The sequence below is a fragment of the Gasterosteus aculeatus genome, chromosome 9 (genome assembly GCF_964276395.1).
Source record: "Gasterosteus aculeatus chromosome 9, fGasAcu3.hap1.1, whole genome shotgun sequence".
Taxonomy (NCBI): Eukaryota; Metazoa; Chordata; class Actinopteri; order Perciformes; family Gasterosteidae; genus Gasterosteus; species Gasterosteus aculeatus.
In genome coordinates this window covers 6,228,025-6,246,084 of record NC_135696.1, presented here as the reverse complement: position 1 = coordinate 6,246,084, position 18,060 = coordinate 6,228,025, and the positions used below count along the sequence as shown (strand labels likewise).

At 42.4% G+C, this 18,060-nt stretch overlaps 1 long non-coding RNA gene across 2 annotated transcripts in view; it reads left to right on the top strand.

The window, feature by feature from the left end:
- Positions 1-17,803, top strand: part of LOC144383260 (uncharacterized) — a 29,662-nt gene extending 11,859 nt beyond the window's left edge. For both annotated transcript variants that reach the window (XR_013450620.1, XR_013450617.1), the window contains 2 exons: positions 17,223-17,372; positions 17,653-17,803. This is a non-coding gene — a long non-coding RNA (uncharacterized LOC144383260). The remainder of the gene's footprint in view (positions 1-17,222; positions 17,373-17,652) is intronic.
- Positions 17,804-18,060: the final 257 nt, after the last annotated feature.

Here is an 18,060-nt window from a genome sequence, read left to right as displayed (position 1 = left end):
TAAGTAAAAAACCCGCCCTGGATATATCGTTGGTTTACGTGGATACTGGACTTGTCGTTTGCTGGATTACCGTTTCGAAAGTGGATTACTCACCTGGATGCGGGAGACAAACAAAGAAAAGGGCCTAGGAGTGACGGAGGTGTGGGCTGGATACAGTGCAAACATCGAATAATACGACCCATCCGACAGTGTAAAGTTTCCCTGGACACCGTACTGGATAACGGTGAAGCTACTGGAGCGCTGGAGCTGCACTACGGAGTGGAGGATATTATTTGCTGCAATTTGAATTCGCAAAGGCCCAAAGCCTTTACAGGTAACGCGCACGGCCGCGCGCAACAACAGCTACTGCGTGCATTCAACTCCGTGTACAAAGGCAACCACCGCAACAAACAAAGTTCCACAAGGTATGTGCTGTATTCAATCTTTGCAAACAACTGTGTGTGTACATGACCGGCATCAACAAAGGGTAAAATGTCTGACGTTGCATCTAAAGCCAAAAGCGACACGGCGCTTCCTACAAGAAGACGCACAAGTTTTACTGCTAAAGGAATGATGTTTTTTATGCAAACGTGTCAGGAAAAGAGATCGATGCAATGCAAACGAGCCAAATCGTACATGAATCAGATGGATAAGTTGATGCATTCTGCAGACAATATTGATGCAGTCAAGTCTCTTTTGGATCAAATAATAATATGTGTTGATGAGGCAAAACAACATCATTTATCATTTGTGTCACTGGACATACCTCAGGATGAGAAGGAGAAACAAGATAAATATTTTGAACGAAAGGAGAAGTGTTTTTCAAGCTTTATTGATGACGTCAAATGCTGGTTATCAAATACAGGCCATTCATATGAACTTCCAATTAAACCACCTGATAATCAAACTGATATTGGGCCTGAGGACAGTGTATCCAATAAAGGTTCTGCAGCGCGTTCAAAGGCTGGCTCTAAATTGTCAAGGATTTCATCCAGTGCATCTGCAAAAATATTAGCGCAAGTAGAGAGAGCAGCATTACAGGAGCGCATGGCTGCTCTAAAACAAAAGCACACTTTGGAGGCGCAGGAGGAACAAATAAGACTTGAACAAGAGGAATTACGGAAGAAACGGGAACATTTAAGGAGAGAAAAGGAACAACTTGCTCTGGAGGCAGAATTAAAGGTGACAAATGCAAAATTGGAGGTTCTGCAAGTAAGCTCAAAGTGTGGCTCTAAAGTGTCAAGATGTGCATCTCAAACATCAGATGGCATGAATTCTTACTTGAAAAGGTCAGAAATTCAAGGGACATATGAACTAAATCCGAATGCTGAACGCTATGTGCCCACCAATAAAAGCTCTGAACCTACCTCCAGTCGCTTGTTAAATTCTGTCCCTGTTGGTGTTCAACCCAAACATGTTGTAAAACAAATACCCATACCTAATGTCATTTCTGTGTTTCAAAGGCAAGGTACACAATCACTTGGTTCGCAAGATGTTTGTGACGATAATCAACCCACCAATTCTCCGGACATTTTGAATATCATGCAGCGTCAAAATGAAATAACTGCGCTGTTGGTCCAACAAAACACAGCCTCTGCTCTACCTATGAGAAATATACCTGTATTTGATGGTGATCTCCTGTATTTCAAATCTTTTCTCAGAGCCTTTGAAAATTGCATTGAGGATAAAACTCAAAATTTCAGTGATTGTCTGTACTTCCTAGAACAGTACACTAGGGGGCAACCAAGAGACATTGTAAGAAGTTGTCAGCATATGCCCTCTGAACCAGGTTATCAAAGAGCAAAAGCGCTTTTGATTGAACATTTTGGCAGTGAACATAAAATCTCTTCTGCTTACATGGACAAAATCAACAACTGGCCCTCAATAAAACCTGAGGATGTTAACGCTCTGCAGTCATTCGCTTTGTTCCTTCGAGGTTGCTCCAACATAGTACATCATATAAAGTACATGAAGGAGTTGGACATGCCAGCTAACCTCAGGACAATCCTAATGAAACTCCCATACAAGCTGAGGGAAAAGTGGAGAAATGTGGCATGTGACATACTGGAGCAAACTGGAAGCAGAGCAGTGTATGTTGATTTTGTGAATTTCATTGAAAAACAAGTCAAAATTGTTTCAGATCCTCTGTTTGGAAATATTAATGATGTTTCTCCAGCCAGCTATACAAAGCTATCCATGCAAGTTAAGCAGAAAAGGAAAAGTGGTACATTTGCCACGAGCATTAATGCACCAAAGGATGGACATAAAGAAATGGAAAACTTGACAGCTCACAGTAACCAGCTCAAATGTATGTTCTGCTATCTTACCAATCACACTCTGGAAAAATGCTTTCAGTTTAGAAGAAAGACACAACAGGACAAGATTCAGTTTCTAAAGGAGACGGGCGTTTGTTTTGGGTGCTTGAAACATGGACACACGAGCAAAGACTGTAGGGGTCGGTTGGATTGTGAAGTGTGTCCCAGGAAACATCCATCTGTCCTGCATGTGGAGAAGGAGGATACTACAAGGATAACCTCCAAAGAAACTGTGAGCACTGTATCCGGGAAGCAGCAGACGTGTGGTCATATTGGGGCTGGTGAAGAGGATATTGCAGTTTTTTCCATTGTGGCTGTGCAGGTGAAAAGTCGGAAAAGTAATAAAGTTGTGCATACTTATGCTTTCCTGGATCCTGGGAGCTCTGGGACTTTCTGTACTACAAGTATGGCTGAAAGGCTGGGAGTATCAGGAAAAAACTGTAATGTAGTGTTGAGGACAATGGGGCAGACTAAAACCATTAGCACTACTATAGTAACTGGTCTGGAGGTGTCTGGATTTGACACCGATGACTTTATTGAGCTACCATCTGTTCTGACACAAACAAAAATGCCTGTATCTAAAATCAATGTGCCATGTCAGGATGATGTTGCCAAATGGGCGTATTTGAGCAGCATTAGGCTACATGAAGTAGATGCAGATGTAGACTTGCTCATTGGAACCGACTCGCCTAAAGTTTTGGAGCCATGGGAACTGATAAATAGTCAATGTGGTGGACTGTATCCAGTGAGGACCAGAGTTGGCTGGGTCATAAACGGGCCTCTTCGTGCTGGAAACTCTGAAGGTACTGGTGTCAAATCAGGATGCGTTGTTGTAACTGCTAATCACATATCTGTGGAACACTTGGAAAGTATGTTGATGCAACAGTATAATCATGACTTTACTGAAAGAACAAGTGATGAACAACTTGAGATGTCAAGAGAAGACATTAAATTCATGAAAATTGTGGAGAGTACGACAGTGCTTAACAATGAACATTATTACATTGACTTACCTTTCAGAATTGACGATCCTGTTTTGCCAAATAATCGCTGCATTGCACTACAAAGACTCCAAAGCCTGAAGAGGAGATTTAATAGAAATAGTTCATTCAAGGCTCAATACGTTGATTTCCTTAACAACATGTTAGAGCAAGGATATGCAGAAAAGGTTCCCACAAATGAGCCCACTCTGGAATGCGGCTGTACCTACAAAGGTACATCATTGAACAGTCAGCTCTTGCAGGGCCCAGACTTCACTAACACGCTAATTGGTGTCCTTCTTCGGTTTAGAGAAGAGCCCATCGCTGTTATGGCTGATATCAACGCCATGTTCCATCAGGTCCGGGTGCCATATAAGCACGTTAACTTCTTGCGCTTTCTATGGTGGCCCAATGGAGACACTACAGCGGAGCCAGAGGAATACAGGATGTGCGTGCATTTGTTTGGAGCTGTATCCTCTCCAAGCTGCTCAAACTATGCACTGAGGAGAACTGCTGAGGATAATGCACTGCAATATTCACCCGATGTCCTTCGTACAGACAAGACAAATTTCTACGTGGACGACTGTCTTAAGTCCACTGTGACAGAGGAAGATGCAGTGAAGCTCATACATGGATTAACATCTCTCTGTAAAAAAGGTGGCTTCCATCTCCAAAAGTGGGTCACAAATAACTCAAATGTGTTTGCACTTATTCCTAGCAACATCAGAGCAGTGGGTTTGGAGAACATGGATTTGGACAGGGACCAACTCCCTGTGGAAAGAGCTCTGGGGATGCAATGGTGTGTTCAAGGAGATACGTTCAGCTTCAGGACTGCAGTGCAGGAACGTCCACACACTAGGAGGGGCATCCTTTCTGTGGTGAGCTCTCTTTACGACCCGCTGGTTTTTTTGTCTCCTTTCATAATCCCTGCCAAGTTACTGTTACAGGAGCTGTGCAGAATGAACTTCAAATGGGATGAGCCAGTTCCCTGTGATGTCTCTGAACATTGGTCTGAGTGGCTCTCTGAACTTCAACATATGAGTGGATTTAAAGTGGAACGGTGCATTAAACCCAAAAACTTTGGAACACAATTGAAAGCAGAACTGCATCATTTTTCAGATGCTAGTCAAATAGGATATGGCACTGTTTCATACTTGAGATTGGAGAGCACTGACAATGTGCATGTTTCATTTATCACAGGCAAAGCTCGTGTCGCTCCTCTAAAGCAACTAACCATTCCACGCCTTGAGCTTGCTGCAGCTGTGCTTGCTGTTCGAGTGAACACAATGCTGTTGAAAGAGCTACAGTTGCCATTGCAAAGGTCATTCTTTTGGACCGATAGCACTACTGTTCTCAAGTACATCTTTAATGAAACAAAGCGCTTTCACACATATGTTGCCAATCGTGTCAGCACCGTAAGAGAATCCACAGACAAAGATCAGTGGAGGTATGTAAACACCAAAGACAATCCTGCAGATGAAGCTTCTCGAGGACTAAGAGCTCAGGAGTTTGGAAAAGGAAAATGGCTAAAAGGACCGGACTTTTTGCACTTGCCCCCCACCAGATGGCCGAAACTCGACTTGGACGCCTCTTCCATTCCATCGGATGATGCAGAGGTGAAAAGGGAACTTAAGGTGAATGCTGTTACAATACACAGTGACAATCCCCTCAGTCAGCTCATTCACTATTTTTCATCCTGGAGAAAGCTTAAAACATCAGTGGCCTGGCTGTTGGAGCTTAAAGAAAGACTTTTACTTTTGAGCCGAAAGAGAAAAGAATATGTGGTCAACCAGAATGAGAATGTGGAAAAGGAGATTAAAAAATTCAAAGCCGCACTTGGAAAATCCAACTTGACACCAGAGCGGTTGGAGGAAGCCGAAAAGGCAATAATTCAGTTTGCGCAAAACCAAAGATTCAGTACTGAAATTTCCTCATTAAAACATGACCCAAAGACTGTTTTTAAAGACAGTCCTCTGTATCGCCTCGACCCCTTCATCGAAGATGGCATCCTCAGAGTTGGTGGACGTCTGTTTGAGTCTGTTCTGCCGTGGGAGGTAAAGCATCCTGTGATTCTGTCAAAGGATTTGCATGTTTCCCAGCTCATATTGCGTTACATCCATTGCCAACTTGGACATGCTGGACGCAATTACATGCTGCACAGATTGAGACAGAAGTATTGGATCATAAATGCCAACTCTGCGGCCAGGAAGATTCTCTCACAATGTACAGTGTGCAGAAGGTACAGAGGAAAGCTTGGAGAACAGAAGATGTCCGACTTACCGGAGGAACGAGTTGTGCCTGATAACGCACCCTTTACAAATGCGGGAGTGGACTATTTTGGACCATTGGAGGAGAGGGAGAACTGTGCTGAAGCGATATGGAGTGATATTTACCTGTATGAGTAGCCGCGCAGTACACCTTGAGGTGGCACACTCCCTCGACACAGACTCCTGCATTAATGCTGTGCGAAGATTTATCTGCAGAAGGGGACCTGTGACAAGTATAAGGTCAGATAATGGCACAAATTTTGTTGGTGCGAAGAAGGAACTGAGGCAGGCATTGGCCGCTTTAAATCACTCTAAAATTGAAAGGACTTTTGTGCAGGAAGGAATGACGTGGAGTTTTAACACCCCAGCTGCATCTCACCAAGGTGGCGTTTGGGAGCGTCTGATTCGCTCTGTGCGCAGTGTACTTACCTCTGTTATTGGACATCAACTGCTGGACGAGGAAGGCCTGCAAACGCTGTTTTGCGAGGTGGAGGCGATACTCAATGACCGGCCAATAACTAAGGCTTCAGAAGATCCCAATGATTTAGAAGCGCTTACTCCAAATCACATTCTCCTGTTAAAAGGCAAGCCCATTCTGCCATTAGGTCTGTTTGAGAAATCTGATCTGTACATTAAGAGGAGATGGAGGCAAGTGCAGTACGTTGCGGAGCTTTTCTGGAAAAGATGGACAGCGGAGTATTTGCTTGTAATGCAAGAAAGGCAAAAATGGACGAAGCAAAAGAGAAACTTTATTCCAGGAGATATTGTCGTAATCGCTGATGCCACAGCTCCAAGAGGCTCATGGATGATGGGCAGAGTGCTAAGCGCCATAGCTGACTCCCGAGGACTGGTTCGCTCTGTGAAGGTCCAAACGAAGATCAGCGTCCTGGACAGACCAATAACCAAGCTCTGTCTTCTCTTGGAGGCTAATAATTGACTATACAACTCATTCTTTCTCCTATCTCTGTCTTCCATCTGTTTGTTTCTTTCAGATATGGAGAATCCGAAGATGTGAAGATTCCAGTTTAATGCTTAAGCTACAATTAGAAAATAGCTCCTTTGTGTTAAAGCTAAGGTTAATTGTGGGTAAAGTACCGTTACAATTAGGGGCTGGGTTGTTGGAGCTATATTTTTATTTTTGTTTATTTTGGGTTTAAGTTAATTTATAGCCTTACTTATTTCTTTTTCTTTTCCTGTTAAAGTTAATTTGGTGTATTTTGTATTTATGCTTTACTCGTATTGTCGTTTATTGGTCACATGGTGTTATGTTCATTTGCATAAGTAGGTCAAGGTGGGAGGTACTTCAGGCACGAGGGCATATGGTTTTTTACCAGCGTGAGAGAGGCAGCAGAAATGTCTGTGAGCTTGCTTATGTGTGTGAATAAACCGCCTCAAACTCAATCTTGTTATGGACTTTGCTTTGGTACCTCTGAACCTGCGTAAAGCCTAACCATGACGTAGCCTCGAGTGGCCATTTGAGAAGTTTGTTATTATTTGTTTTTGTTTAAATTTATGGACAAATAGCCACTACAGTCGGGTTTAAGGAAGTTCCTGTGTTTCCACAGCACCCCAAAATCATGTACTACACCAAACGCATAGCGAGAGTCTGTGAACTGTGACCGTTTTACCCGTAGCCAGTTTACAGGCCTCGGTCAGAGCGATGAGCTCGGCTGCCTGGGCTGAGAGGTGACATGGCAGAGGACCTGAACACAGCACACCTGAGTCAGAAACAACAGCAAAACCAACACAATTTTCACCAGACTGAGGATCGCGGGAGGCGGATCCATCCACATACATTACCATGTCGCTGTTAGTTAGTGGAGCGTCCACTAGGTCAGGGCGAGGAGTGCACTGAGCTTGGAGCTCAGCCAAACAGTTGTGGTCCTCCCCATCCCCAGGAATAGGAAGTAATGATGCAGGGTTTAGGTTAGTACAACGTTTATAGTGACATTCGGCATGTCCAGGTGTGTAACGCAAATAACGAGCCGCAGAGAGGTGAGATGATTTCTGTTCGAGGAGAATCAAAGAAACCGCGTGCGGAACGAGCAGAGTGAGTGGTGCGTAACCCACTATGTCACGTGAGGCAGTGAGCGCCTCTTCAGCCGCGGCCACAGCGCGCAAACATTGTGGCAGTCCTGCAGCGACAGGGTCGAGTTTTGCGGAGAAATACGCAACCGTGTACACAGTGAGTTCTGTGAAACCCTGTAGAGGCGGAGCGCAGAACGAGTGGATCGATTGTCTCCTCCCAGTCAGTGAGAGATTCACACTGAGCCACAAATGGTCCCAAATCCCTCCATTGGTCAAGGCGTCCTTTAGACAGTGAGACATGGGGATAGGAGCCGGGAACTTGAAACAGTTCTTTCTGTGTGGGAGACAGAGAAACAGAGACAACAGATTTACAAGTTGACCAGTACAAAGTAGAACAGGCAATTGCATCATTGAGGGCCTCAAAAAATGTCTCTTCAAAAGAGCCGTCTGGACCCTCTGAGACACATGTTGTGCAATGCAGGTGTTCAGGGTTCATACGTCTGCATGAGGAGAAACCCGTGCTTCACCAGCCTGGCTCAGCCTCCGAGCTTCATCGATCGGGATCCACCACTGATACACAAAAAGAGGATTAGAGGGAGCCTTTTGCACCATTTGGAGTGCTGCTCTACGCCGAACCACTTTAAGGCCGTCTGGAGATGACGTCAAACAAATACCACATGAACACATCAAGTCTCTGCCCATCTGATTTATGGGACAGAGTGAAGAGAGTAAAAAAGAAAAAAGTTTTACTTTTATGTCAGGGTTTAGGTCAGTCTCGTCAGAGTGTACACTCGCCATAGGTGCAGTACATTTTTCTGTCACAGTCAAACCAGAAGCCCCTTGAGAATATACATATCGCCCACTCATTTTTTGATTTGGAAAAGGTTTTTCTTGAATTACTGAATGAGTAGCTCCGGAGTCTACTAAAAACGCCAATTCTTTCCCTTCCACAATTACTCTTGTAGTTGGCATATCTTTGTATGCATCTGATGAAAACATAGCATACGTGAGTGGTGGTGGTGTGGATGTATTCTGTTGCTCTAAGTGAGAAATGATGCTGAGCAAAACAGCATGTTGTTCTGTAGTGTGCGTGCGAGGAAGCAGGTCTTCATTGCAGCATTGTGTGTGCATGTGTATGTGGGTGTGCGTGCGAGGAAGCAGGTCTTCGTTGCAGCATTGTGTTTGTGTGTGGTGTGTTTCACTTCCCTGTTTTGGAGAGGCAGCAGTAGTCATCCCTTCACACGTGCAATCTCCATCCCACACACACCGTCAGTCTGAAGTGCCGAATTGTTGACCCCCTCTGTCGTCCATGTGGCTGACGTACCTGGTTTGAACGGTAGGGGCAGTCTTTGTACCAATGTCCTGTTTTGCCACAGAGGAAGCATTCATCGGGTTGCACTTCTCGTGGGGCCCCTCCTTGAAAACGCCCTCTTCTCCCATGATTTATTCCATACGCTCGTCCTCTCTGTTGGTCCCTCCCATAAGTATTTCCGGATGGGTGGGGGTCTCGTCCTCCTTCTGCACCCAGTGTCAACTGTTTTACGGCTTGGAGCATCGGAAGCTGGGCTTTCTCCTGAGTCTGCTTGCTGCGTTTGTCTTGACACATTTGATTTTCCCCATGCATTTTATAATTGTGTCGTGCATGTTTTACCACTTCTGTGAGCCTTGCATCTTCCAGACCCACGACAGAGTGTTCAGTGGCAGTTTTGACGTCTGGCAGAAGCCCGTTCATGAAGGCGTTCTTGAGATGAGTTTCCCACACAGTCATGTTGGTTATGTCTGTGGGCTCCTCGAGACCGATGTGAATCTGGAAGGCAGCCACAAGACGCTGATAGTAAAATGTTACATCTTCGGCTTTACCTTGTTTCGTGCTGTTGATGAGGGCCATGTTGACTGGGAAGGCCGCAACCACAGCAGCACAGATGGCTGTTATGTCTTTGCATAACGTCAGGAACTCTTTTCCAAAAGCCACGCCATTTTTTATGGTGGGCAGATGGGAGGCAGGTGGTCCATCCTGTGGCCCTGGAACTTGAAACATGGGGGCTTGAATATAAGACCCGTCCAGTTTACTGTCCATGGTGGTGTTAAGAAAATCCACAATTCTGCCGGCTGTGCCCCTCCAGGGGGATAGGTCGTGGATTGACCATGCAGAGTCGGGTGGACTGAGCTGTGGGGTCAGGTCTGAATGGGTTGAGGGGTGAGCATGATTTGACGTCTGCACCTCCCTGGTCTCCCAGCCGGGTTTGACTGCGTGTTACAGGTCTGCCAACCGTAGGATCGGGGTTGTACGGTGGTGGTGATTGTTGGACTGGAGGTGGTGCAGGAATTTGATAACACGTGTTCAGGAGAGGACCGCCTGCCCCTGTCAGGGATGGATACAGTGGAGAAGACACACATGGATTATTCTGTGTTTCAATGTCAGGTTTTTCAGTTTTTAAACACGTCATTTTCTTCATCATTCGTTTTCTCTCCCTGCATTCACATTCCATTTCCCATTGTGCCAGACATGTCTGTTTTTTCTCTATTATTTCCAAGTCTTTAACTTAGATCTTTTTACCACTTTCCATTTTTTTTTTTTTTTTAACCTTTCTTCCAACCTTCCAAATCCCCTCTTAACATTTTAAGTTTAGCGGCACTCAACGAGCCGTTTTCTGGAAACCCAAACTCTTTTGTCCAGTATGGGAGACACTCTGTACATGTTTTCCCGTATTTCTGCTGCATCATTGCCACAATCGGACCCGACGTTCCGTGTGTTCTGCGGACTGGCCACCCATCTTTTACTGGTGGACCCTACCGGTTTACTTATTACAATACAGTCGTCACCGTAAGGCTTAGTTTCTTTACTCGAGGAAAAACTTTGCAAAAACCCCACTCAAAAACTCACGCTTCAATTTTGCCACGATCTTGTTCTAAAGGTAATTCAATAGAACTCACGTTTGGTTAACAAAAACAGTGATATCGTTTTGAATGTTTTTCAGCGTAAAACTCACGCTTCGATATTGCCACGATCTTATTCTAAGGGTAATTCAGTAGAACTCACGTTTGGTTATCAATAACAGTGATATCGTTTTACCTGCTTCAGCATAAAATTCACGTACGCTATTTCCACGATCTTATTCCACAGGTGGAATTCACGTTTGGTCAATAACAACGGTCTTATTTTACCCGGGTAGTCAAGCGATCTGCGTTACGATCTCGGAGAATTTGTTCCGAGTGAAATCTTTACCGTAAGCAATCCTGTCTTCTACTTGTAGTCTAGCGACGTTACGATCTCGGAGAATTTGTTCCGAGTGAAGTCGAACGATCCTATCTACCTTCGCATAAAATGATGCATTAGAAATATCCCGGAATCATGTACTAAATAATAAAAAAATAAAACAAATAAAAACCCAAAATGTTTAAAAAAAAAATAATGATAATAATTGTATTCCCCAGACTATAACAACCACTTGATCAGTCATCCGTTTCCGTTATGTTCAACTCTTACTGTTACTTTATAATTGGAATTTCAACTTCTTACCCGAGTTAGTAGAAATTAATTCTTTTTCGCTGGATACACGTGACGTCAATCAGGACTCCTCTGGTTTCCGCCGGTCCTTTCTCTCTTGTCTAAGGAGGTATGAGGCAGGATCATCAGCTGGTGATCCTGGAAAAGGCCTTTTTCCCCGGACGGTCCCCTGGAGCCTGACGGACGGTCAGCGTATCCTGTTCGTGACGCCAAATTGTTGTGGAATATTTCAATAAAAGCTCGGTAGAAGAGAATGATTTGTCTGATAAAACAGAGTCTTGATGAATGATCAAAGTTGCAAAAAGTCCATTTATTGCTTGCAAGCAGGAGGTCAAATACACAGGCACGTATCACAGTGCTCTGTGGAAATGGCGTCTCCGAGCACAAAAGACACTGAGTTTTTATACACATATGAAGGACATTCTCCGTGCCAGCCACGAGAAGCTGCAAAGCAGGTTGAGATAAGAACCCAGGTGAAGCTGAGGGTAGCACACACACAAGATCCTCCAAAATGGCCGCTGCAAATCATTGTTACTTGACATGAAAGTAAAACTTGGATCCAGAACTTTCGTGCAGAATAAGATATCAACCAAGGCCATGAAGAGGAGTCCTTTGTTTTGAAGCTTCTATGAGATCGAGTCAACCGTCCTCCCTTCTCAGAGCACAGCTGCAAACCAACATTTTGTATCATACTGCTCTTTGCACATCAGGGTCAAATACAGGACACTTGAGACACGGCTTTAGCAGAAAACAATCTTATAACATATTTTTACCATTACAGTACCATAATGACAACCATAATGTCAGTTATAATGTCAGTTAGCAGAATTTAAAGACAGAAAGGTTTTTATCAGAAACTCAGAAATGTACTTAATCTTCCTATTGAATTCCAGGCAGTCAACTATCGAGTAGCACAGCTGGCTCAAGAAAACCAGGTAACCGTTTAAAATTTCATCCATTTATTATTATTTTATATTGATGCTTTTATATGTTCGCACACACATTAATTACATGTTCTCTGTTGTAGTGTGGTGCTTTGGGTACCTTTGATTTCATTTTGTGGCACCGACAATGGAACAACAGTGGAGCAGTCAGTGACCGTGTTGTTAAATGCATTCCTGTAGGTACTTTTAATAATGCTTTATGCATAATGAAACAAATTGTACAAATAAACAAAACACATCTGCCCTGATCATGGATGTTGTAATACATTATATTATTGTTGTGCTATAGGTTGCAGACAAAGTATTTCTGCCGAGAATTGTGGGCCATGCCACTCCAGAGACAGGGAACCATTTCATACTTTGGGTGAGCTATCATTGATTTAAAGGTTTTCATATATATTTTGTCTTATACAACTTGACAGGTAGACATGTTGGTTTTAAATTTTTGGTGACTGTGGGTCTGTTCATCTACATTGTCAGTCAACAAAACTTCACTGCCAGAAACGTAGTTTTGGTATTTTATTCTAACTTAAGCTTTAAACCAAAATCACACAGTCCAGTGTCCTTTAATTTAAAATCGCTTTCAAAGTAAACCCAATTATCTCGCACCCTAACCCTGGAAAAAGTAAGTCATGCATCCATCATAACTATTTTAAAACTCATTTACTGTAACTCCCTCCTTTCAAAATGTTTACCCCACACCCCCACCTGCTGATCCCTTCTTATAACAATATTTTGCAGACTGGCTTTGGATGTTGATGATGTTTTGATTATTATTTAAGAAAATAATGTCATTTTTTAGAATGTAGTTTTGACTGAATTACTTCCTCGTAGGTGTTTGACTTCAAAGCCAAACAGATTCGAGTGTATGATTCATTGAGGATCTTCCCCAGAATCACTGACATGGATCTCCTCAGGTAAAGGGAGAGACACATAACGTGTATGTATTTATCAATTCTCGGCATGGCAATATAACAATATGATGACTAAAAAATGATTGTTACTTGTTTCTTTTGTAGAAATGCCTTCAGATGTTCGGGCAGCCTTCAAGATTGGACTGTTACATGTCCTACACAGTGGAAGCAGAACGACTGTGTTAATTGTGGAGTGTTTGTCTGTTCTGTGAGTTGCTTGTTGTCTGAGCTGCTTGTCCAACTGTTCAGTGCATGTATGTTTTGTGGGAATGATCTAAGCAAATTGTTTCCATAGGCCGCAGAAAATGAAGTGGGAAATCTAGAGGTCACTGGGGAGGCTCTCACTTTGAACCAATGCAGGACCCTTCGATTGCACCACGCAGCCCACATGATAAAACATGTCGATGCTGAGGTAAGACTAACTAATTTTAAGTCTCTTAAAATGTATAATGTTAAGAGAAATACTGTGACTACAACAAAGGTCATGATTACACAGGACTTCCCACCAACGGCAGAAGAAAGGATGAAGAAGAAAGTCTGTGAAACAAGACTTCAGGAAGCTGAAGCAAAAAATACAGACTCCAGCAGCCATTGCCTGGCCTGGAAAAAAAATGTTTGTTCCAGCGAGAAACTGGGACAACTAGGTATGTGCAATATTGGTGACAACTCAAACATACTTAATTTATTTCACACACAGAAAAGTTGAAAAGTTCGGTTTTATGTAAGTAACTTATCTTTTAAGGGAAAATGCTCTACATGTGGGAACATTTGCTATTGACGAACCTGATAGTATTTTAAAATGATTGTGGAATAAGTTGTCCCACTTCTGTTTTTTCGTAGGCTTTTCCACAGCCACATCAAGCAAAACAAATGGGTTCAGTGCTCATCTTGCAAAAAATGGCTGCATTTTGAGTGCGCCGGGGTGGAAGGTTACTGCGCATCAAAGGATTTCTTTTGTGGATGCAACATTGTCACAGATGTGTAAGAATAATCTCATGGCTCCTTACATATATGATATAAACATTGTGATATTGGAGTATGTTGGGAAAGTACCACATGAAAAGATTGTTGTCAAATTCAGCCTATGCTTTTCTCTTAAACAGAGACAACATCTTGGAGTCTGTTAAAGCAGAAGAAATACTGAAGGATGAAGAGATAAAGGTAGAGACATACATTGTACATTTTCTCAAGTGAGCTGTAAAACGTTTTTTCATATAAAATGGTAGTTAACAATCATACACACTGTTCAGACTGGTTAAAAACTAAATTTATAAAACATTCATCTTATGTTGCAGGACTTGGAGAGAAAACTGCAGAGTGGGCATCTTCTCTCAAACAGTTCTATTTTTGGGATGGTATATGAAATGCTTTTTGACGTTTTTCCTATTTACTTGTTTCCACAGACAGAACAGATTGTCCAGCGTCTGGACAGCATACTGTCGGTAACTGGAACTGTAGCTGAGAAGCAGCTATTTATTACAGAGGTCATTTTGCCGGAGGTGAGATATAGAGGAAATTAACCAAATCAGCCACTACTGCAACTATTATGTTTACAGCGGAAAATAATCACATTTATTTGTGACTTAAGTAGTTGAGAGATCAAGTATCAATGGACAATTGAAAACACCATTCAGAGAATATAACCCAAACTTACAACTGCAGGATGACTGAGCATCAATGTCTAGCTGCAAGAAGCATAACTTAACTGGGTACATAGGTAATGGAAAGTATCCATTTCAGTGAAATAAACATGTATGATAAGATTCTGAATATTTTTATTGTTTTTGTAGGGCTTGATTGAGTGGTTGCAAAGGACCAGCAACATGTGTCGATACCAGGCAGAATCTCTGCTGCTGGAGAACACATCAAAAAAAAGGTAGACACAACTTTCATTTTAATTGTGGGCGAGCATGAATATGTGCAACATCCCTAAATTGACTGTGACAATGCTGGCTAACAGCGTTTTGCACGTCAAGTTGACATCATTGTAATCACAGAATGTGGTAGCAGTTCATTCAAAGACCTAATTTTTTTCTCAGTGCTGAAGACACGTCAGGGAGTGACCGAGAAAGCAGTGGTAAGAAGTGTTCAAATCGTTGCAGTACATAACCAAGACACAATTACAGAGATGATTTTGAGCACATTTATTTCTGCATTAAAAAACAAAGCAGAGATTATTTTATTTCACCCACTACTAATATTATATATTTTTGTCAAGATTACTAGGCTTAAAACAATACTGTTTTACGGACTTATCTGCTCAAACGCAACACTTGATGGCAGATATCATTCAGCGCATTCACAAAACATCAGAACTTGATTTATGCATTGCATTCATGCACAGTAAAAACAACGGACGTAAAAAAACACCATATAGATGAATCTAGTGATTCTTTAATAAAATACTTTTTAAGAAATACACGTTTGTCTCCCTAGTAAACAATGAAAAACTGTTTATAGCATGATATTGTCATAAACCGGGTACCTTCCTCTTTTTCCTTTCCACCCCTTTCTTGTCATTTACACACACTCGCACCCCCCCTTCACTTAATTACACCTGCTCATTCATTCCCAGCTGCTTCTCATTCTCTCATCTCATCGTCCTCTCTTCCTGCTTCCTCTAATTAGACACTATTTCTAGCCTCCCTCTTCCCCTTGTTCTCCGCCAGAGCATTACCTGTGCACCCGACGTACCTGAGCTCGTTGTCCCGTATCGCCTGCCTTGTTGTGTCCTGACGGTTCTTGCTGAACTATTATTGTCCCGTTGCTAACCTCTGCTTTACACAGCTTCCTGTTTGACGTGAGCTGACTGCTGTCTGGTGCGTCTCCCTCGGCCTGGACCTCGTTCTCTGCTCACTGGGCTTCACCGTTGCCGGCCAAACGTCCGTATTCTTCTGTTTGTGTTTGTGTTCATTAAAACACTTTACGTTCCCTTGCGTTTGGGTGGTCGCTTCTTCACAAGCACAACAGATATAGTCAAAAGGAAATAAATGTCATTTAAAGAATGTCATTTTTCCTTTTACGGAACATCCATCATGAAGGTACTGTCTGTTGCCTGATCATGAAACAATATAGAATAAGGTTAATACTTTAATCCAGCAGCTTTTGTGCAATCACTGGATATCTAAAAACAGTCATGCACACAATCTAGCTCAGGCAAATTCTTTTGTCAACAATTGTAGTCAACATTAATTTAAATGAAAATACTGGTAACTCCTATTATATACCGACATTCAATTTTAGACACGTCTTGATGGCACCCACCCAGTGTTATTGTTTGTTCATATAAATCACATACCCATTGATTAGTTCCCAAAGTAGAGATTGTAACCAGGGCGGCAAGTGATCTTAGTCCATATTCGCTTAGCTGCACTAAAATGGGAAGCCGTTGTATCACTTACTGGCTTTTTATTACTAAAACAATAGATAGATAGATATTTTATACTTTATTCATCCCTCAAGAGGGAAATGTTGGTATCACAGCACCATGTACAGGGAAGAAAATAGAATATAAAGATAAACATAATGTCACATTATATACAATATAATAAGATAGAAATATTCAATTATTAAATTAAATTAAATAAACTCAAACAAAAGAATAACCTTCCAAAAGTCACAATAATAATAATTTGTAGAAGAGGAAAGAGCAGCAACATCACAGCAGTACAGGGTTATTATTGTCATTATTTAGCATGGGATGATTTATTGTGTTATTGCACTGGGCAGGAATAATAATACTAGTTAATACTAGTTAATAGGTAATAATAACTACCAACACTAGTACTTTTAAAGGCAGTATTGTATTATCACATATTGGCAAATTATAAAACAAACATATAACATATTTGGGAAATAAAACGGCAACTGTCGTGGCGCAAAGTCGCGGTAGCTGTCGTGAAGCCGCGTCAATTGCCTCGAAGTTGTGGCAAGTGTCTCGACTTCGTGGCAACTGCCTCGTGAAATCGCGGCAAGTGCCTCGAAGTCGTGGCAAGTGCCTCGAATTCGTGGCAACTGCCTCGTGAAATCGTGGCAAGTGCATCGAAGTCGTGGCTAGTGCCTCGAATTCGTGGCAACTGCCTCGTGAAATCGTGCCAAGAGCCGCAGTGTCGAGGCAGTTGCCACGATTCACTGCGGCACCGCAATCTGCAACAGGAAGTGCCTCGGCGGGTTGCCAGTGCCACGAATAGCTCCTACTGGGACGAAGTGAGAGAGCTTGAGTTTTTGTGACAGGTTGGGAAGTAGGTGTGGATTGCCGTTAAATAGTGGTGGATGTCTCTCTCACAGTGAACCAGGTGGTGGTGGTGCAGCCAAATCTCACCAACACTTGACTAGACAAAAGATGTGTCCCAACTGCCGAAACACTGGTATGACTCAGCTCAGGTACATCAATGGAACGCTCACCTGGCTGATCTGTGGCGTGGTGGGAATCTTCGGGTAAGTAAAGTAGCCTTACACACACACACACACACACACACACACACACACACACACTTTGTAAAGAACCATAATGACCAAATGACAGTTTATGCAACTGAGTCTCTCAAGTGTGTTGAATTTGTGCTTATACTTAATTCAACTTTTCTCTGTGGGTTTTTAGCTATTTAAAAACTCACATGACAATTTAGAACCTCTTATACCAGATTTCAGTTTACTTTAATTTTAAGCTGGAGGAAATGTTGTTATAAGTATTATTTTAACATTATTCTTGATTCAGGTTCTTGCCTTGCATGTGCATTCCCTTCTGTGTGAATTCATGCAAGGATGTGGAGCATTCCTGGCCCAGCTGTGGCCACGTCCTGTACGTTCATAGACGCACTTGAAACAACTCTGCTGAAGCAACAACAAATAAAAATCTGTTTTGTGTTGTTTTGTTCTTTTTTTGTCTGGGAAAATATGTACTGGACATGAATACTGTAGAGAACAGACAAAAAACACCTGAATCTGCTACAGTTCTTTAAAAAAAAAGAAAAAAATCTTGCTTTGTTCTAATTATACACAGCTCTTTCACATCTTTCTGTTTTCCCGTAAGTCTTCACTTATTGTATATGTGTGTTCTTTGATTTACACTCGACTTTTCAGTAATAAGGGTTTAACTCCCATTTTATCTGCTGGAGTTCTACTC